General features: G+C 42.0%; 30 non-coding genes across 30 annotated transcripts; 15 read left to right on the top strand and 15 right to left on the bottom strand.

The window, feature by feature from the left end:
• Positions 1–51: 51 nt before the first annotated feature.
• trnag-ucc (transfer RNA glycine (anticodon UCC)) lies at positions 52–123 on the bottom strand. The gene has a single exon. It is a non-coding gene; the product is annotated as a tRNA-Gly (tRNA).
• Positions 124–938: 815 nt separating this feature from the next.
• On the top strand, positions 939–1,010 carry trnaw-cca (transfer RNA tryptophan (anticodon CCA)). Its single transcript has one exon. It is a non-coding gene; the product is annotated as a tRNA-Trp (tRNA).
• A 352-nt stretch (positions 1,011–1,362) lies between these two features.
• trnag-ucc (transfer RNA glycine (anticodon UCC)) lies at positions 1,363–1,434 on the bottom strand. Its single transcript has one exon. It is a non-coding gene; the product is annotated as a tRNA-Gly (tRNA).
• An 815-nt stretch (positions 1,435–2,249) lies between these two features.
• On the top strand, positions 2,250–2,321 carry trnaw-cca (transfer RNA tryptophan (anticodon CCA)). The gene has a single exon. It is a non-coding gene; the product is annotated as a tRNA-Trp (tRNA).
• A 352-nt stretch (positions 2,322–2,673) lies between these two features.
• On the bottom strand, positions 2,674–2,745 carry trnag-ucc (transfer RNA glycine (anticodon UCC)). Its single transcript has one exon. It is a non-coding gene; the product is annotated as a tRNA-Gly (tRNA).
• An 815-nt stretch (positions 2,746–3,560) lies between these two features.
• trnaw-cca (transfer RNA tryptophan (anticodon CCA)) lies at positions 3,561–3,632 on the top strand. Its single transcript has one exon. It is a non-coding gene; the product is annotated as a tRNA-Trp (tRNA).
• Positions 3,633–3,984: 352 nt separating this feature from the next.
• Positions 3,985–4,056, bottom strand: trnag-ucc (transfer RNA glycine (anticodon UCC)). Its single transcript has one exon. It is a non-coding gene; the product is annotated as a tRNA-Gly (tRNA).
• An 815-nt stretch (positions 4,057–4,871) lies between these two features.
• Positions 4,872–4,943, top strand: trnaw-cca (transfer RNA tryptophan (anticodon CCA)). Its single transcript has one exon. It is a non-coding gene; the product is annotated as a tRNA-Trp (tRNA).
• A 352-nt stretch (positions 4,944–5,295) lies between these two features.
• trnag-ucc (transfer RNA glycine (anticodon UCC)) lies at positions 5,296–5,367 on the bottom strand. Its single transcript has one exon. It is a non-coding gene; the product is annotated as a tRNA-Gly (tRNA).
• An 815-nt stretch (positions 5,368–6,182) lies between these two features.
• Positions 6,183–6,254, top strand: trnaw-cca (transfer RNA tryptophan (anticodon CCA)). Its single transcript has one exon. It is a non-coding gene; the product is annotated as a tRNA-Trp (tRNA).
• A 352-nt stretch (positions 6,255–6,606) lies between these two features.
• trnag-ucc (transfer RNA glycine (anticodon UCC)) lies at positions 6,607–6,678 on the bottom strand. Its single transcript has one exon. It is a non-coding gene; the product is annotated as a tRNA-Gly (tRNA).
• Positions 6,679–7,493: 815 nt separating this feature from the next.
• Positions 7,494–7,565, top strand: trnaw-cca (transfer RNA tryptophan (anticodon CCA)). The gene has a single exon. It is a non-coding gene; the product is annotated as a tRNA-Trp (tRNA).
• Positions 7,566–7,917: 352 nt separating this feature from the next.
• trnag-ucc (transfer RNA glycine (anticodon UCC)) lies at positions 7,918–7,989 on the bottom strand. The gene has a single exon. It is a non-coding gene; the product is annotated as a tRNA-Gly (tRNA).
• Positions 7,990–8,804: 815 nt separating this feature from the next.
• Positions 8,805–8,876, top strand: trnaw-cca (transfer RNA tryptophan (anticodon CCA)). The gene has a single exon. It is a non-coding gene; the product is annotated as a tRNA-Trp (tRNA).
• A 352-nt stretch (positions 8,877–9,228) lies between these two features.
• On the bottom strand, positions 9,229–9,300 carry trnag-ucc (transfer RNA glycine (anticodon UCC)). Its single transcript has one exon. It is a non-coding gene; the product is annotated as a tRNA-Gly (tRNA).
• Positions 9,301–10,115: 815 nt separating this feature from the next.
• Positions 10,116–10,187, top strand: trnaw-cca (transfer RNA tryptophan (anticodon CCA)). The gene has a single exon. It is a non-coding gene; the product is annotated as a tRNA-Trp (tRNA).
• Positions 10,188–10,539: 352 nt separating this feature from the next.
• trnag-ucc (transfer RNA glycine (anticodon UCC)) lies at positions 10,540–10,611 on the bottom strand. Its single transcript has one exon. It is a non-coding gene; the product is annotated as a tRNA-Gly (tRNA).
• An 815-nt stretch (positions 10,612–11,426) lies between these two features.
• trnaw-cca (transfer RNA tryptophan (anticodon CCA)) lies at positions 11,427–11,498 on the top strand. Its single transcript has one exon. It is a non-coding gene; the product is annotated as a tRNA-Trp (tRNA).
• Positions 11,499–11,850: 352 nt separating this feature from the next.
• On the bottom strand, positions 11,851–11,922 carry trnag-ucc (transfer RNA glycine (anticodon UCC)). Its single transcript has one exon. It is a non-coding gene; the product is annotated as a tRNA-Gly (tRNA).
• An 815-nt stretch (positions 11,923–12,737) lies between these two features.
• On the top strand, positions 12,738–12,809 carry trnaw-cca (transfer RNA tryptophan (anticodon CCA)). The gene has a single exon. It is a non-coding gene; the product is annotated as a tRNA-Trp (tRNA).
• Positions 12,810–13,161: 352 nt separating this feature from the next.
• Positions 13,162–13,233, bottom strand: trnag-ucc (transfer RNA glycine (anticodon UCC)). Its single transcript has one exon. It is a non-coding gene; the product is annotated as a tRNA-Gly (tRNA).
• Positions 13,234–14,048: 815 nt separating this feature from the next.
• On the top strand, positions 14,049–14,120 carry trnaw-cca (transfer RNA tryptophan (anticodon CCA)). Its single transcript has one exon. It is a non-coding gene; the product is annotated as a tRNA-Trp (tRNA).
• Positions 14,121–14,472: 352 nt separating this feature from the next.
• trnag-ucc (transfer RNA glycine (anticodon UCC)) lies at positions 14,473–14,544 on the bottom strand. The gene has a single exon. It is a non-coding gene; the product is annotated as a tRNA-Gly (tRNA).
• An 815-nt stretch (positions 14,545–15,359) lies between these two features.
• trnaw-cca (transfer RNA tryptophan (anticodon CCA)) lies at positions 15,360–15,431 on the top strand. The gene has a single exon. It is a non-coding gene; the product is annotated as a tRNA-Trp (tRNA).
• A 352-nt stretch (positions 15,432–15,783) lies between these two features.
• Positions 15,784–15,855, bottom strand: trnag-ucc (transfer RNA glycine (anticodon UCC)). The gene has a single exon. It is a non-coding gene; the product is annotated as a tRNA-Gly (tRNA).
• An 815-nt stretch (positions 15,856–16,670) lies between these two features.
• Positions 16,671–16,742, top strand: trnaw-cca (transfer RNA tryptophan (anticodon CCA)). The gene has a single exon. It is a non-coding gene; the product is annotated as a tRNA-Trp (tRNA).
• Positions 16,743–17,094: 352 nt separating this feature from the next.
• trnag-ucc (transfer RNA glycine (anticodon UCC)) lies at positions 17,095–17,166 on the bottom strand. The gene has a single exon. It is a non-coding gene; the product is annotated as a tRNA-Gly (tRNA).
• An 815-nt stretch (positions 17,167–17,981) lies between these two features.
• On the top strand, positions 17,982–18,053 carry trnaw-cca (transfer RNA tryptophan (anticodon CCA)). The gene has a single exon. It is a non-coding gene; the product is annotated as a tRNA-Trp (tRNA).
• Positions 18,054–18,405: 352 nt separating this feature from the next.
• On the bottom strand, positions 18,406–18,477 carry trnag-ucc (transfer RNA glycine (anticodon UCC)). Its single transcript has one exon. It is a non-coding gene; the product is annotated as a tRNA-Gly (tRNA).
• An 815-nt stretch (positions 18,478–19,292) lies between these two features.
• On the top strand, positions 19,293–19,364 carry trnaw-cca (transfer RNA tryptophan (anticodon CCA)). Its single transcript has one exon. It is a non-coding gene; the product is annotated as a tRNA-Trp (tRNA).
• Positions 19,365–19,445: the final 81 nt, after the last annotated feature.

Here is a 19,445-nt window from a genome sequence, read left to right as displayed (position 1 = left end):
GGCAAAGTACCACGTTTTGTGAATAACATCAGGTATCCATGTATAATGAGATGCGTTGGCCGGGAATCGAACCCGGGTCAACTGCTTGGAAGGCAGCTATGCTCACCACTATACCACCAACGCCTACATATATCTCTTTACCTTGCATCTTGGCCATTGCAGTCTCCCATAACTGGATCGCTTCTCACATGCATAAAAGCACTTATCAAGCCACTACAGCACCTGGCTGCCTTTAAGCCTCTATTATTGCTTTATTCGTGCCACAATCCCTTCAAGATGCCGACAAGACATGCAACAAGAATCTTCTCTGTCAGTCCACAAGGTGGTGGAATGGACTTCCGCTGACAGTCCGTAAGGTCCAATCAATGGTTGTCTTCAACGCAAACTGAAGAATCAAAACTTCATGTAGTCACTAAGACTTGAATACTCATGGAAAAATAAGAAACTAAACTAAAACACATTTACTTTCTTCTCATCTTCGTTCCAATCTTGCCAGGTCTTTAACTTGATGCTATTCTTCACACTCACCAATCTATTGTAACATGAGAATGTTTTTCTTTTCGTTACTTCACTTTCTGAAGTAACTCTGCTCAAGAGCCTTTCTTGAAAGGTCCTCCGTTTTGTTACATCTCAGGTGCATGATAAACAAGAAACGTTACCTTTAGCTGTATTGCCTTTCAAGGGCCGAATCGACAGATACTAACACAGAATCATGCATAGACTACTCAGGTTGAGAAGAAAGCAGAGAGCTCAGGGATTCTGCCTGAAGATTCCCTCCCTTTGGTACGTTCTTCCCTCACCATTACTCTCCTCTTGAATTGGTGAAACTTTAAGGCAGACAAGAGGGAATGAAAAAAATCAAAATACATTGGAAGAGCTATTGAACTAAAACATCTGACTGCCTTGTTCCATTTTTTTAGCTAGACTTCTACGTATTAGACCTCGTGGCGCAACGGTAGCGCGTCTGACTCCAGATCAGAAGGTTACGTGTTCAAATCACGTCGGGGTCAAAAGCTTCTTTATAGCAACATGAAAATGGGGCCGCAGCTTCAGCATGCAGGTCTCTTTGGCCTCATTCTGATTTTGAGAAATAACAACGCTTTGTATCACTTCATTTAAAAACGATGTAAGAGTCACGGTCATCTGTGCAGCTGTGAGTAAGGTGTCAATGTAACCAGAACATATTAAAGCACAGTGTTTTTGAAGGTGTTGACTCCTATATCGTTCTGTATTGCATGAGTTATCTCTGAAGGTAAAAAGCAGGAGCAATCTGTAAAATATGAGCTTTGGTTGCCATCAATAAACGTGAGTGGCAAAGTACCACGTTTTGTGAATAACATCAGGTATCCATGTATAATGAGATGCGTTGGCCGGGAATCGAACCCGGGTCAACTGCTTGGAAGGCAGCTATGTTCACCACTATACCACCAACGCCTACATATGTCTCTTTACCTTGCATCTTGGCCATTGCAGTCTCCCATAACTGGATCGCTTCTCACATGCATAAAAGCACTTATCAAGCCACTACAGCACCTGGCTGCCTTTAAGCCTTTATTATTGCTTTATTCGTGCCACAATCCCTTCAAGATGCCGACAAGACATGCAACAAGAATCTTCTCTGTCAGTCCACAAGGTGGTGGAATGGACTTCCGCTGACAGTCCGTAAGGTCCAATCAATGGTTGTCTTCAACGCAAACTGAAGAATCAAAACTTTATGTAGTCACTAAGACTTGAATACTCATGGAAAAATAAGAAACTAAACTAAAACACATTTACTTTCTTCTCATCTTCGTTCCAATCTTGCCAGGTCTTTAACTTGATGCTATTCTTCACACTCACCAATCTATTGTAACATGAGAATGTTTTTCTTTTCGTTACTTCACTTTCTGAAGTAACTCTGCTCAAGAGCCTTTCTTGAAAGGTCCTCCGTTTTGTTACATCTCAGGTGCATGATAAACAAGAAACGTTACCTTTAGCTGTATTGCCTTTCAAGGGCCGAATCGACAGATACTAACACAGAATCATGCATAGACTACTCAGGTTGAGAAGAAAGCAGAGAGCTCAGGGATTCTGCCTGAAGATTCCCTCCCTTTGGTACGTTTTTCCCTCACCATTACTCTCCTCTTGAATTGGTGAAACTTTAAGGCAGACGAGAGGGAATGAAAAAAATCAAAATACATTGGAAGAGCTATTGAACTAAAACATCTGACTGCCTTATTCCATTTTTTTAGCTAGACTTCTACGTATTAGACCTCGTGGCGCAACGGTAGCGCGTCTGACTCCAGATCAGAAGGTTACGTGTTCAAATCACGTCGGGGTCAAAAGCTTCTTTATAGCAACATGAAAATGGGGCCGCAGCTTCAGCATGCAGGTCTCTTTGGCCTCATTCTGATTTTGAGAAATAACAACGCTTTGTATCACTTCATTTAAAAACGATGTAAGAGTCACGGTCATCTGTGCAGCTGTGAGTAAGGTGTCAATGTAACCAGAACATATTAAAGCACAGTGTTTTTGAAGGTGTTGACTCCTATATCGTTCTGTATTGCATGAGTTATCTCTGAAGGTAAAAAGCAGGAGCAATCTGTAAAATATGAGCTTTGGTTGCCATCAATAAACGTGAGTGGCAAAGTACCACGTTTTGTGAATAACATCAGGTATCCATGTATAATGAGATGCGTTGGCCGGGAATCGAACCCGGGTCAACTGCTTGGAAGGCAGCTATGTTCACCACTATACCACCAACGCCTACATATGTCTCTTTACCTTGCATCTTGGCCATTGCAGTCTCCCATAACTGGATCGCTTCTCACATGCATAAAAGCACTTATCAAGCCACTACAGCACCTGGCTGCCTTTAAGCCTTTATTATTGCTTTATTCGTGCCACAATCCCTTCAAGATGCCGACAAGACATGCAACAAGAATCTTCTCTGTCAGTCCACAAGGTGGTGGAATGGACTTCCGCTGACAGTCCGTAAGGTCCAATCAATGGTTGTCTTCAACGCAAACTGAAGAATCAAAACTTTATGTAGTCACTAAGACTTGAATACTCATGGAAAAATAAGAAACTAAACTAAAACACATTTACTTTCTTCTCATCTTCGTTCCAATCTTGCCAGGTCTTTAACTTGATGCTATTCTTCACACTCACCAATCTATTGTAACATGAGAATGTTTTTCTTTTCGTTACTTCACTTTCTGAAGTAACTCTGCTCAAGAGCCTTTCTTGAAAGGTCCTCCGTTTTGTTACATCTCAGGTGCATGATAAACAAGAAACGTTACCTTTAGCTGTATTGCCTTTCAAGGGCCGAATCGACAGATACTAACACAGAATCATGCATAGACTACTCAGGTTGAGAAGAAAGCAGAGAGCTCAGGGATTCTGCCTGAAGATTCCCTCCCTTTGGTACGTTTTTCCCTCACCATTACTCTCCTCTTGAATTGGTGAAACTTTAAGGCAGACGAGAGGGAATGAAAAAAATCAAAATACATTGGAAGAGCTATTGAACTAAAACATCTGACTGCCTTATTCCATTTTTTTAGCTAGACTTCTACGTATTAGACCTCGTGGCGCAACGGTAGCGCGTCTGACTCCAGATCAGAAGGTTACGTGTTCAAATCACGTCGGGGTCAAAAGCTTCTTTATAGCAACATGAAAATGGGGCCGCAGCTTCAGCATGCAGGTCTCTTTGGCCTCATTCTGATTTTGAGAAATAACAACGCTTTGTATCACTTCATTTAAAAACGATGTAAGAGTCACGGTCATCTGTGCAGCTGTGAGTAAGGTGTCAATGTAACCAGAACATATTAAAGCACAGTGTTTTTGAAGGTGTTGACTCCTATTTCGTTCTGTATTGCATGAGTTATCTCTGAAGGTAAAAAGCAGGAGCAATCTGTAAAACATGAGCTTTGGTTGCCATCAATAAACGTGAGTGGCAAAGTACCACGTTTTGTGAATAACATCAGGTATCCATGTATAATGAGATGCGTTGGCCGGGAATCGAACCCGGGTCAACTGCTTGGAAGGCAGCTATGCTCACCACTATACCACCAACGCCTACATATGTCTCTTTACCTTGCATCTTGGCCATTGCAGTCTCCCATAACTGGATCGCTTCTCACATGCATAAAAGCACTTATCAAGCCACTACAGCACCTGGCTGCCTTTAAGCCTCTATTATTGCTTTATTCGTGCCACCATCCCTTCAAGATGCCGACAAGACATGCAACAAGAATCTTCTCTGTCAGTCCACAAGGTGGTGGAATGGACTTCCGCTGACAGTCCGTAAGGTCCAATCAATGGTTGTCTTCAACGCAAACTGAAGAATCAAAACTTCATGTAGTCACTAAGACTTGAATACTCATGGAAAAATAAGAAACTAAACTAAAACACATTTACTTTCTTCTCATCTTCGTTCCAATCTTGCCAGGTCTTTAACTTGATGCTATTCTTCACACTCACCAATCTATTGTAACATGAGAATGTTTTTCTTTTCGTTACTTCACTTTCTGAAGTAACTCTGCTCAAGAGCCTTTCTTGAAAGGTCCTCCGTTTTGTTACATCTCAGGTGCATGATAAACAAGAAACGTTACCTTTAGCTGTATTGCCTTTCAAGGGCCGAATCGACAGATACTAACACAGAATCATGCATAGACTACTCAGGTTGAGAAGAAAGCAGAGAGCTCAGGGATTCTGCCTGAAGATTCCCTCCCTTTGGTACGTTCTTCCCTCACCATTACTCTCCTCTTGAATTGGTGAAACTTTAAGGCAGACGAGAGGGAATGAAAAAAATCAAAATACATTGGAAGAGCTATTGAACTAAAACATCTGACTGCCTTGTTCCATTATTTTAGCTAGACTTCTACGTATTAGACCTCGTGGCGCAACGGTAGCGCGTCTGACTCCAGATCAGAAGGTTACGTGTTCAAATCACGTCGGGGTCAAAAGCTTCTTTATAGCAACATGAAAATGGGGCCGCAGCTTCAGCATGCAGGTCTCTTTGGCCTCATTCTGATTTTGAGAAATAACAACGCTTTGTATCACTTCATTTAAAAACGATGTAAGAGTCACGGTCATCTGTGCAGCTGTGAGTAAGGTGTCAATGTAACCAGAACATATTAAAGCACAGTGTTTTTGAAGGTGTTGACTCCTATTTCGTTCTGTATTGCATGAGTTATCTCTGAAGGTAAAAAGCAGGAGCAATCTGTAAAACATGAGCTTTGGTTGCCATCAATAAACGTGAGTGGCAAAGTACCACGTTTTGTGAATAACATCAGGTATCCATGTATAATGAGATGCGTTGGCCGGGAATCGAACCCGGGTCAACTGCTTGGAAGGCAGCTATGCTCACCACTATACCACCAACGCCTACATATGTCTCTTTACCTTGCATCTTGGCCATTGCAGTCTCCCATAACTGGATCGCTTCTCACATGCATAAAAGCACTTATCAAGCCACTACAGCACCTGGCTGCCTTTAAGCCTCTATTATTGCTTTATTCGTGCCACCATCCCTTCAAGATGCCGACAAGACATGCAACAAGAATCTTCTCTGTCAGTCCACAAGGTGGTGGAATGGACTTCCGCTGACAGTCCGTAAGGTCCAATCAATGGTTGTCTTCAACGCAAACTGAAGAATCAAAACTTCATGTAGTCACTAAGACTTGAATACTCATGGAAAAATAAGAAACTAAACTAAAACACATTTACTTTCTTCTCATCTTCGTTCCAATCTTGCCAGGTCTTTAACTTGATGCTATTCTTCACACTCACCAATCTATTGTAACATGAGAATGTTTTTCTTTTCGTTACTTCACTTTCTGAAGTAACTCTGCTCAAGAGCCTTTCTTGAAAGGTCCTCCGTTTTGTTACATCTCAGGTGCATGATAAACAAGAAACGTTACCTTTAGCTGTATTGCCTTTCAAGGGCCGAATCGACAGATACTAACACAGAATCATGCATAGACTACTCAGGTTGAGAAGAAAGCAGAGAGCTCAGGGATTCTGCCTGAAGATTCCCTCCCTTTGGTACGTTCTTCCCTCACCATTACTCTCCTCTTGAATTGGTGAAACTTTAAGGCAGACGAGAGGGAATGAAAAAAATCAAAATACATTGGAAGAGCTATTGAACTAAAACATCTGACTGCCTTGTTCCATTATTTTAGCTAGACTTCTACGTATTAGACCTCGTGGCGCAACGGTAGCGCGTCTGACTCCAGATCAGAAGGTTACGTGTTCAAATCACGTCGGGGTCAAAAGCTTCTTTATAGCAACATAAAAATGGGGCCGCAGCTTCAGCATGCAGGTCTCTTTGGCCTCGTTCTGATTTTGAGAAATAACAACGCTTTGTATCACTTCATTTAAAAACGATGTAAGAGTCACGGTCATCTGTGCAGCTGTGAGTAAGGTGTCAATGTAACCAGAACATATTAAAGCACAGTGTTTTTGAAGGTGTTGACTCCTATATCGTTCTGTATTGCATGAGTTATCTCTGAAGGTAAAAAGCAGGAGCAATCTGTAAAACATGAGCTTTGGTTGCCATCAATAAACGTGAGTGGCAAAGTACCACGTTTTGTGAATTACATCAGGTATCCATGTATAATGAGATGCGTTGGCCGGGAATCGAACCCGGGTCAACTGCTTGGAAGGCAGCTATGCTCACCACTATACTACCAACGCCTACATATGTCTCTTTACCTTGCATCTTGGCCATTGCAGTCTCCCATAACTGGATCGCTTCTCACATGCATAAAAGCACTTATCAAGCCACTACAGCACCTGGCTGCCTTTAAGCCTCTATTATTGCTTTATTCGTGCCACCATCCCTTCAAGATGCCGACAAGACATGCAACAAGAATCTTCTCTGTCAGTCCACAAGGTGGTGGAATGGACTTCCGCTGACAGTCCGTAAGGTCCAATCAATGGTTGTCTTCAACGCAAACTGAAGAATCAAAACTTCATGTAGTCACTAACACTTGAATACTCATGGAAAAATAAGAAACTAAACTAAAACACATTTACTTTCTTCTCATCTTCGTTCCAATCTTGCCAGGTCTTTAACTTGATGCTATTCTTCACACTCACCAATCTATTGTAACATGAGAATGTTTTTCTTTTCGTTACTTCACTTTCTGAAGTAACTCTGCTCAAGAGCCTTTCTTGAAAGGTCCTCCGTTTTGTTACATCTCAGGTGCATGATAAACAAGAAACGTTACCTTTAGCTGTATTGCCTTTCAAGGGCCGAATCGACAGATACTAACACAGAATCATGCATAGACTACTCAGGTTGAGAAGAAAGCAGAGAGCTCAGGGATTCTGCCTGAAGATTCCCTCCCTTTGGTACGTTTTTCCCTCACCATTACTCTCCTCTTGAATTGGTGAAACTTTAAGGCAGACGAGAGGGAATGAAAAAAATCAAAATACATTGGAAGAGCTATTGAACTAAAACATCTGACTGCCTTATTCCATTTTTTTAGCTAGACTTCTACGTATTAGACCTCGTGGCGCAACGGTAGCGCGTCTGACTCCAGATCAGAAGGTTACGTGTTCAAATCACGTCGGGGTCAAAAGCTTCTTTATAGCAACATGAAAATGGGGCCGCAGCTTCAGCATGCAGGTCTCTTTGGCCTCATTCTGATTTTGAGAAATAACAACGCTTTGTATCACTTCATTTAAAAACGATGTAAGAGTCACGGTCATCTGTGCAGCTGTGAGTAAGGTGTCAATGTAACCAGAACATATTAAAGCACAGTGTTTTTGAAGGTGTTGACTCCTATATCGTTCTGTATTGCATGAGTTATCTCTGAAGGTAAAAAGCAGGAGCAATCTGTAAAACATGAGCTTTGGTTGCCATCAATAAACGTGAGTGGCAAAGTACCACGTTTTGTGAATAACATCAGGTATCCATGTATAATGAGATGCGTTGGCCGGGAATCGAACCCGGGTCAACTGCTTGGAAGGCAGCTATGCTCACCACTATACCACCAACGCCTACATATGTCTCTTTACCTTGCATCTTGGCCATTGCAGTCTCCCATAACTGGATCGCTTCTCACATGCATAAAAGCACTTATCAAGCCACTACAGCACCTGGCTGCCTTTAAGCCTCTATTATTGCTTTATTCGTGCCACCATCCCTTCAAGATGCCGACAAGACATGCAACAAGAATCTTCTCTGTCAGTCCACAAGGTGGTGGAATGGACTTCCGCTGACAGTCCGTAAGGTCCAATCAATGGTTGTCTTCAACGCAAACTGAAGAATCAAAACTTCATGTAGTCACTAAGACTTGAATACTCATGGAAAAATAAGAAACTAAACTAAAACACATTTACTTTCTTCTCATCTTCGTTCCAATCTTGCCAGGTCTTTAACTTGATGCTATTCTTCACACTCACCAATCTATTGTAACATGAGAATGTTTTTCTTTTCGTTACTTCACTTTCTGAAGTAACTCTGCTCAAGAGCCTTTCTTGAAAGGTCCTCCGTTTTGTTACATCTCAGGTGCATGATAAACAAGAAACGTTACCTTTAGCTGTATTGCCTTTCAAGGGCCGAATCGACAGATACTAACACAGAATCATGCATAGACTACTCAGGTTGAGAAGAAAGCAGAGAGCTCAGGGATTCTGCCTGAAGATTCCCTCCCTTTGGTACGTTTTTCCCTCACCATTACTCTCCTCTTGAATTGGTGAAACTTTAAGGCAGACGAGAGGGAATGAAAAAAATCAAAATACATTGGAAGAGCTATTGAACTAAAACATCTGACTGCCTTATTCCATTTTTTTAGCTAGACTTCTACGTATTAGACCTCGTGGCGCAACGGTAGCGCGTCTGACTCCAGATCAGAAGGTTACGTGTTCAAATCACGTCGGGGTCAAAAGCTTCTTTATAGCAACATGAAAATGGGGCCGCAGCTTCAGCATGCAGGTCTCTTTGGCCTCATTCTGATTTTGAGAAATAACAACGCTTTGTATCACTTCATTTAAAAACGATGTAAGAGTCACGGTCATCTGTGCAGCTGTGAGTAAGGTGTCAATGTAACCAGAACATATTAAAGCACAGTGTTTTTGAAGGTGTTGACTCCTATATCGTTCTGTATTGCATGAGTTATCTCTGAAGGTAAAAAGCAGGAGCAATCTGTAAAACATGAGCTTTGGTTGCCATCAATAAACGTGAGTGGCAAAGTACCACGTTTTGTGAATAACATCAGGTATCCATGTATAATGAGATGCGTTGGCCGGGAATCGAACCCGGGTCAACTGCTTGGAAGGCAGCTATGCTCACCACTATACCACCAACGCCTACATATGTCTCTTTACCTTGCATCTTGGCCATTGCAGTCTCCCATAACTGGATCGCTTCTCACATGCATAAAAGCACTTATCAAGCCACTACAGCACCTGGCTGCCTTTAAGCCTCTATTATTGCTTTATTCGTGCCACCATCCCTTCAAGATGCCGACAAGACATGCAACAAGAATCTTCTCTGTCAGTCCACAAGGTGGTGGAATGGACTTCCGCTGACAGTCCGTAAGGTCCAATCAATGGTTGTCTTCAACGCAAACTGAAGAATCAAAACTTCATGTAGTCACTAAGACTTGAATACTCATGGAAAAATAAGAAACTAAACTAAAACACATTTACTTTCTTCTCATCTTCGTTCCAATCTTGCCAGGTCTTTAACTTGATGCTATTCTTCACACTCACCAATCTATTGTAACATGAGAATGTTTTTCTTTTCGTTACTTCACTTTCTGAAGTAACTCTGCTCAAGAGCCTTTCTTGAAAGGTCCTCCGTTTTGTTACATCTCAGGTGCATGATAAACAAGAAACGTTACCTTTAGCTGTATTGCCTTTCAAGGGCCGAATCGACAGATACTAACACAGAATCATGCATAGACTACTCAGGTTGAGAAGAAAGCAGAGAGCTCAGGGATTCTGCCTGAAGATTCCCTCCCTTTGGTACGTTTTTCCCTCACCATTACTCTCCTCTTGAATTGGTGAAACTTTAAGGCAGACGAGAGGGAATGAAAAAAATCAAAATACATTGGAAGAGCTATTGAACTAAAACATCTGACTGCCTTATTCCATTTTTTTAGCTAGACTTCTACGTATTAGACCTCGTGGCGCAACGGTAGCGCGTCTGACTCCAGATCAGAAGGTTACGTGTTCAAATCACGTCGGGGTCAAAAGCTTCTTTATAGCAACATGAAAATGGGGCCGCAGCTTCAGCATGCAGGTCTCTTTGGCCTCATTCTGATTTTGAGAAATAACAACGCTTTGTATCACTTCATTTAAAAACGATGTAAGAGTCACGGTCATCTGTGCAGCTGTGAGTAAGGTGTCAATGTAACCAGAACATATTAAAGCACAGTGTTTTTGAAGGTGTTGACTCCTATATCGTTCTGTATTGCATGAGTTATCTCTGAAGGTAAAAAGCAGGAGCAATCTGTAAAACATGAGCTTTGGTTGCCATCAATAAACGTGAGTGGCAAAGTACCACGTTTTGTGAATAATATCAGGTATCCATGTATAATGAGATGCGTTGGCCGGGAATCGAACCCGGGTCAACTGCTTGGAAGGCAGCTACGCTCACCACTATACCACCAACGCCTACATATGTCTCTTTACCTTGCATCTTGGCCATTGCAGTCTCCCATAACTGAATCGCTTCTCACATGCATAAAAGCACTTATCAAGCCACTACAGCACCTGGCTGCCTTTAAGCCTCTATTATTGCTTTATTCGTGCCACCATCCCTTCAAGATGCCGACAAGACATGCAACAAGAATCTTCTCTGTCAGTCCACAAGGTGGTGGAATGGACTTCCGCTGACAGTCCGTAAGGTCCAATCAATGGTTGTCTTCAACGCAAACTGAAGAATCAAAACTTTATGTAGTCACTAAGACTTGAATACTCATGGAAAAATAAGAAACTAAACTAAAACACATTTACTTTCTTCTCATCTTCGTTCCAATCTTGCCAGGTCTTTAACTTGATGCTATTCTTCACACTCACCAATCTATTGTAACATGAGAAAGTTTTTCTTTTCGTTACTTCACTTTCTGAAGTAACTCTGCTCAAGAGCCTTTCTTGAAAGGTCCTCCGTTTTGTTACATCTCAGGTGCATGATAAACAAGAAAAGTTACCTTTAGCTGTATTGCCTTTCAAGGGCCGAATCGACAGATACTAACACAGAATCATGCATAGACTACTCAGGTTGAGAAGAAAGCAGAGAGCTCAGGGATTCTGCCTGAAGATTCCCTCCCTTTGGTACGTTCTTCCCTCACCATTACTCTCCTCTTGAATTGGTGAAACTTTAAGGCAGACGAGAGGGAATGAAAAAAATCAAAATACATTGGAAGAGCTATTGAACTAAAACATCTGACTGCCTTGTTCCATTTTTTTAGCTAGACTTCTACGTATTAGACCTCGTGGCGCAACGGTAGCGCGTCTGACTCCAGATCAGAAGGTTACGTGTTCAAATCACGTCGGGGTCAAAAGCTTCTTTAAAGCAACATGAAAATGGGGCCGCAGCTTCAGCATGCAGGTCTCTTTGGCCTCGTTCTGATTTTGAGAAATAACAACGCTTTGTATCACTTCATTTAAAAACGATGTAAGAGTCACGGTCATCTGTGCAGCTGTGAGTAAGGTGTCAATGTAACCAGAACATATTAAAGCACAGTGTTTTTGAAGGTGTTGACTCCTATATCGTTCTGTATTGCATGAGTTATCTCTGAAGGTAAAAAGCAGGAGCAATCTGTAAAACATGAGCTTTGGTTGCCATCAATAAACGTGAGTGGCAAAGTACCACGTTTTGTGAATAACATCAGGTATCCATGTATAATGAGATGCGTTGGCCGGGAATCGAACCCGGGTCAACTGCTTGGAAGGCAGCTATGCTCACCACTATACCACCAACACCTACATATGTCTCTTTACCTTGCATCTTGGCCATTGCAGTCTCCCATAACTGGATCGCTTCTCACATGCATAAAAGCACTTATCAAGCCACTACAGCACCTGGCTGCCTTTAAGCCTCTATTATTGCTTTATTCGTGCCACCATCCCTTCAAGATGCCGACAAGACATGCAACAAGAATCTTCTCTGTCAGTCCACAAGGTGGTGGAATGGACTTCCGCTGACAGTCCGTAAGGTCCAATCAATGGTTGTCTTCAACGCAAACTGAAGAATCAAAACTTTATGTAGTCACTAAGACTTGAATACTCATGGAAAAATAAGAAACTAAACTAAAACACATTTACTTTCTTCTCATCTTCGTTCCAATCTTGCCAGGTCTTTAACTTGATGCTATTCTTCACACTCACCAATCTATTGTAACATGAGAAAGTTTTTCTTTTCGTTACTTCACTTTCTGAAGTAACTCTGCTCAAGAGCCTTTCTTGAAAGGTCCTCCGTTTTGTTACATCTCAGGTGCATGATAAACAAGAAACGTTACCTTTAGCTGTATTGCCTTTCAAGGGCCGAATCGACAGATACTAACACAGAATCATGCATAGACTACTCAGGTTGAGAAGAAAGCAGAGAGCTCAGGGATTCTGCCTGAAGATTCCCTCCCTTTGGTACGTTCTTCCCTCACCATTACTCTCCTCTTGAATTGGTGAAACTTTAAGGCAGACGAGAGGGAATGAAAAAAATCAAAATACATTGGAAGAGCTATTGAACTAAAACATCTGACTGCCTTGTTCCATTATTTTAGCTAGACTTCTACGTATTAGACCTCGTGGCGCAACGGTAGCGCGTCTGACTCCAGATCAGAAGGTTACGTGTTCAAATCACGTCGGGGTCAAAAGCTTCTTTAAAGCAACATGAAAATGGGGCCGCAGCTTCAGCATGCAGGTCTCTTTGGCCTCGTTCTGATTTTGAGAAATAACAACGCTTTGTATCACTTCATTTAAAAACGATGTAAGAGTCACGGTCATCTGTGCAGCTGTGAGTAAGGTGTCAATGTAACCAGAACATATTAAAGCACAGTGTTTTTGAAGGTGTTGACTCCTATATCGTTCTGTATTGCATGAGTTATCTCTGAAGGTAAAAAGCAGGAGCAATCTGTAAAACATGAGCTTTGGTTGCCATCAATAAACGTGAGTGGCAAAGTACCACGTTTTGTGAATAACATCAGGTATCCATGTATAATGAGATGCGTTGGCCGGGAATCGAACCCGGGTCAACTGCTTGGAAGGCAGCTATGCTCACCACTATACCACCAACACCTACATATGTCTCTTTACCTTGCATCTTGGCCATTGCAGTCTCCCATAACTGGATCGCTTCTCACATGCATAAAAGCACTTATCAAGCCACTACAGCACCTGGCTGCCTTTAAGCCTCTATTATTGCTTTATTCGTGCCACCATCCCTTCAAGATGCCGACAAGACATGCAACAAGAATCTTCTCTGTCAGTCCACAAGGTGGTGGAATGGACTTCCGCTGACAGTCCGTAAGGTCCAATCAATGGTTGTCTTCAACGCAAACTGAAGAATCAAAACTTTATGTAGTCACTAAGACTTGAATACTCATGGAAAAATAAGAAACTAAACTAAAACACATTTACTTTCTTCTCATCTTCGTTCCAATCTTGCCAGGTCTTTAACTTGATGCTATTCTTCACACTCACCAATCTATTGTAACATGAGAAAGTTTTTCTTTTCGTTACTTCACTTTCTGAAGTAACTCTGCTCAAGAGCCTTTCTTGAAAGGTCCTCCGTTTTGTTACATCTCAGGTGCATGATAAACAAGAAAAGTTACCTTTAGCTGTATTGCCTTTCAAGGGCCGAATCGACAGATACTAACACAGAATCATGCATAGACTACTCAGGTTGAGAAGAAAGCAGAGAGCTCAGGGATTCTGCCTGAAGATTCCCTCCCTTTGGTACGTTCTTCCCTCACCATTACTCTCCTCTTGAATTGGTGAAACTTTAAGGCAGACGAGAGGGAATGAAAAAAATCAAAATACATTGGAAGAGCTATTGAACTAAAACATCTGACTGCCTTGTTCCATTTTTTTAGCTAGACTTCTACGTATTAGACCTCGTGGCGCAACGGTAGCGCGTCTGACTCCAGATCAGAAGGTTACGTGTTCAAATCACGTCGGGGTCAAAAGCTTCTTTATAGCAACATGAAAATGGGGCCGCAGCTTCAGCATGCAGGTCTCTTTGGCCTCGTTCTGATTTTGAGAAATAACAACGCTTTGTATCACTTCATTTAAAAACGATGTAAGAGTCACGGTCATCTGTGCAGCTGTGAGTAAGGTGTCAATGTAACCAGAACATATTAAAGCACAGTGTTTTTGAAGGTGTTGACTCCTATATCGTTCTGTATTGCATGAGTTATCTCTGAAGGTAAAAAGCAGGAGCAATCTGTAAAACATGAGCTTTGGTTGCCATCAATAAACGTGAGTGGCAAAGTACCACGTTTTGTGAATAACATCAGGTATCCATGTATAATGAGATGCGTTGGCCGGGAATCGAACCCGGGTCAACTGCTTGGAAGGCAGCTATGCTCACCACTATACCACCAACACCTACATATGTCTCTTTACCTTGCATCTTGGCCATTGCAGTCTCCCATAACTGGATCGCTTCTCACATGCATAAAAGCACTTATCAAGCCACTACAGCACCTGGCTGCCTTTAAGCCTCTATTATTGCTTTATTCGTGCCACCATCCCTTCAAGATGCCGACAAGACATGCAACAAGAATCTTCTCTGTCAGTCCACAAGGTGGTGGAATGGACTTCCGCTGACAGTCCGTAAGGTCCAATCAATGGTTGTCTTCAACGCAAACTGAAGAATCAAAACTTCATGTAGTCACTAACACTTGAATACTCATGGAAAAATAAGAAACTAAACTAAAACACATTTACTTTCTTCTCATCTTCGTTCCAATCTTGCCAGGTCTTTAACTTGATGCTATTCTTCACACTCACCAATCTATTGTAACATGAGAAAGTTTTTCTTTTCGTTACTTCACTTTCTGAAGTAACTCTGCTCAAGAGCCTTTCTTGAAAGGTCCTCCGTTTTGTTACATCTCAGGTGCATGATAAACAAGAAAAGTTACCTTTAGCTGTATTGCCTTTCAAGGGCCGAATCGACAGATACTAACACAGAATCATGCATAGACTACTCAGGTTGAGAAGAAAGCAGAGAGCTCAGGGATTCTGCCTGAAGATTCCCTCCCTTTGGTACGTTCTTCCCTCACCATTACTCTCCTCTTGAATTGGTGAAACTTTAAGGCAGACGAGAGGGAATGAAAAAAATCAAAATACATTGGAAGAGCTATTGAACTAAAACATCTGACTGCCTTGTTCCATTTTTTTAGCTAGACTTCTACGTATTAGTCCTCGTGGCGCAACGGTAGCGCGTCTGACTCCAGATCAGAAGGTTACGTGTTCAAATCACGTCGGGGTCAAAAGCTTCTTTATAGCAACATGAAAATGGGGCCGCAGCTTCAGCATGCAGGTCTCTTTGGCCTCGTTCTGATTTTGAGAAATAACAACGCTTTGTATCACTTCATTTAAAAACGATGTAAGAGTCACGGTCATCTGTGCAGCTGTGAGTAAGGTGTCAATGTAACCAGAACATATTAAAGCACAGTGTTTTTGAAGGTGTTGACTCCTATATCGTTCTGTATTGCATGAGTTATCTCTGAAGGTAAAAAGCAGGAGCAATCTGTAAAACATGAGCTTTGGTTGCCATCAATAAACGTGAGTGGCAAAGTACCACGTTTTGTGAATAACATCAGGTATCCATGTATAATGAGATGCGTTGGCCGGGAATCGAACCCGGGTCAACTGCTTGGAAGGCAGCTATGCTCACCACTATACCACCAACGCCTACATATGTCTCTTTACCTTGCATCTTGGCCATTGCAGTCTCCCATAACTGGATCGCTTCTCACATGCATAAAAGCACTTATCAAGCCACTACAGCACCTGGCTGCCTTTAAGCCTCTATTATTGCTTTATTCGTGCCACCATCCCTTCAAGATGCCGACAAGACATGCAACAAGAATCTTCTCTGTCAGTCCACAAGGTGGTGGAATGGACTTCCGCTGACAGTCCGTAAGGTCCAATCAATGGTTGTCTTCAACGCAAACTGAAGAATCAAAACTTTATGTAGTCACTAAGACTTGAATACTCATGGAAAAATAAGAAACTAAACTAAAACACATTTACTTTCTTCTCATCTTCGTTCCAATCTTGCCAGGTCTTTAACTTGATGCTATTCTTCACACTCACCAATCTATTGTAACATGAGAAAGTTTTTCTTTTCGTTACTTCACTTTCTGAAGTAACTCTGCTCAAGAGCCTTTCTTGAAAGGTCCTCCGTTTTGTTACATCTCAGGTGCATGATAAACAAGAAAAGTTACCTTTAGCTGTATTGCCTTTCAAGGGCCGAATCGACAGATACTAACACAGAATCATGCATAGACTACTCAGGTTGAGAAGAAAGCAGAGAGCTCAGGGATTCTGCCTGAAGATTCCCTCCCTTTGGTACGTTCTTCCCTCACCATTACTCTCCTCTTGAATTGGTGAAACTTTAAGGCAGACGAGAGGGAATGAAAAAAATCAAAATACATTGGAAGAGCTATTGAACTAAAACATCTGACTGCCTTGTTCCATTTTTTTAGCTAGACTTCTACGTATTAGACCTCGTGGCGCAACGGTAGCGCGTCTGACTCCAGATCAGAAGGTTACGTGTTCAAATCACGTCGGGGTCAAAAGCTTCTTTAAAGCAACATGAAAATGGGGCCGCAGCTTCAGCATGCAGGTCTCTTTGGCCTCGTTCTGATTTTGAGAAATAACAACGCTTTGTATCACTTCATTTAAAAACGATGTAAGAGTCACGGTCATCTGTGCAGCTGTGAGTAAGGTGTCAATGTAACCAGAACATATTAAAGCACAGTGTTTTTGAAGGTGTTGACTCCTATATCGTTCTGTATTGCATGAGTTATCTCTGAAGGTAAAAAGCAGGAGCAATCTGTAAAACATGAGCTTTGGTTGCCATCAATAAACGTGAGTGGCAAAGTACCACGTTTTGTGAATAACATCAGGTATCCATGTATAATGAGATGCGTTGGCCGGGAATCGAACCCGGGTCAACTGCTTGGAAGGCAGCTATGCTCACCACTATACCACCAACACCTACATATGTCTCTTTACCTTGCATCTTGGCCATTGCAGTCTCCCATAACTGGATCGCTTCTCACATGCATAAAAGCACTTATCAAGCCACTACAGCACCTGGCTGCCTTTAAGCCTCTATTATTGCTTTATTCGTGCCACCATCCCTTCAAGATGCCGACAAGACATGCAACAAGAATCTTCTCTGTCAGTCCACAAGGTGGTGGAATGGACTTCCGCTGACAGTCCGTAAGGTCCAATCAATGGTTGTCTTCAACGCAAACTGAAGAATCAAAACTTTATGTAGTCACTAAGACTTGAATACTCATGGAAAAATAAGAAACTAAACTAAAACACATTTACTTTCTTCTCATCTTCGTTCCAATCTTGCCAGGTCTTTAACTTGATGCTATTCTTCACACTCACCAATCTATTGTAACATGAGAAAGTTTTTCTTTTCGTTACTTCACTTTCTGAAGTAACTCTGCTCAAGAGCCTTTCTTGAAAGGTCCTCCGTTTTGTTACATCTCAGGTGCATGATAAACAAGAAAAGTTACCTTTAGCTGTATTGCCTTTCAAGGGCCGAATCGACAGATACTAACACAGAATCATGCATAGACTACTCAGGTTGAGAAGAAAGCAGAGAGCTCAGGGATTCTGCCTGAAGATTCCCTCCCTTTGGTACGTTCTTCCCTCATCATTACTCTCCTCTTGAATTGGTGAAACTTTAAGGCAGACGAGAGGGAATGAAAAAAATCAAAATACATTGGAAGAGCTATTGAACTAAAACATCTGACTGCCTTGTTCCATTTTTTTAGCTAGACTTCTACGTATTAGACCTCGTGGCGCAACGGTAGCGCGTCTGACTCCAGATCAGAAGGTTACGTGTTCAAATCACGTCGGGGTCAAAAGCTTCTTTATAGCAACATGAAAATGGGGCCGCAGCTTCAGCATGCAGGTCTCTTTGGCCTCGTTCTGATTTTGAGAAATAACAACGCTTTGTATCACTTCATTTAAAAACGATGTAAGAGTCACGGTCATCTGTGCAGCTGTGAGTAAGGTGTCAATGTAACCAGAACATATTAAAGCACAGTGTTTTTGAAGGTGTTGACTCCTATATCGTTCTGTATTGCATGAGTTATCTCTGAAGGTAAAAAGCAGGAGCAATCTGTAAAACATGAGCTTTGGTTGCCATCAATAAACGTGAGTGGCAAAGTACCACGTTTTGTGAATAACATCAGGTATCCATGTATAATGAGATGCGTTGGCCGGGAATCGAACCCGGGTCAACTGCTTGGAAGGCAGCTATGCTCACCACTATACCACCAACACCTACATATGTCTCTTTACCTTGCATCTTGGCCATTGCAGTCTCCCATAACTGGATCGCTTCTCACATGCATAAAAGCACTTATCAAGCCACTACAGCACCTGGCTGCCTTTAAGCCTCTATTATTGCTTTATTCGTGCCACCATCCCTTCAAGATGCCGACAAGACATGCAACAAGAATCTTCTCTGTCAGTCCACAAGGTGGTGGAATGGACTTCCGCTGACAGTCCGTAAGGTCCAATCAATGGTTGTCTTCAACGCAAACTGAAGAATCAAAACTTTATGTAGTCACTAAGACTTGAATACTCATGGAAAAATAAGAAACTAAACTAAAACACATTTACTTTCTTCTCATCTTCGTTCCAATCTTGCCAGGTCTTTAACTTGATGCTATTCTTCACACTCACCAATCTATTGTAACATGAGAAAGTTTTTCTTTTCGTTACTTCACTTTCTGAAGTAACTCTGCTCAAGAGCCTTTCTTGAAAGGTCCTCCGTTTTGTTACATCTCAGGTGCATGATAAACAAGAAAAGTTACCTTTAGCTGTATTGCCTTTCAAGGGCCGAATCGACAGATACTAACACAGAATCATGCATAGACTACTCAGGTTGAGAAGAAAGCAGAGAGCTCAGGGATTCTGCCTGAAGATTCCCTCCCTTTGGTACGTTCTTCCCTCACCATTACTCTCCTCTTGAATTGGTGAAACTTTAAGGCAGACGAGAGGGAATGAAAAAAATCAAAATACATTGGAAGAGCTATTGAACTAAAACATCTGACTGCCTTGTTCCATTTTTTTAGCTAGACTTCTACGTATTAGACCTCGTGGCGCAACGGTAGCGCGTCTGACTCCAGATCAGAAGGTTACGTGTTCAAATCACGTCGGGGTCAAAAGCTTCTTTATAGCAACATGAAAATGGGGCCGCAGCTTCAGCATGCAGGTCTCTTTGGCCTCGTTCTGATTTTGAGAAA

Source organism: Brachyhypopomus gauderio, unplaced genomic scaffold (assembly GCF_052324685.1).
Source record: "Brachyhypopomus gauderio isolate BG-103 unplaced genomic scaffold, BGAUD_0.2 sc92, whole genome shotgun sequence".
NCBI classification, from domain to species: domain Eukaryota; kingdom Metazoa; phylum Chordata; class Actinopteri; order Gymnotiformes; family Hypopomidae; genus Brachyhypopomus; species Brachyhypopomus gauderio.
This window is presented reverse-complemented; position numbering and strand designations above follow the sequence as displayed.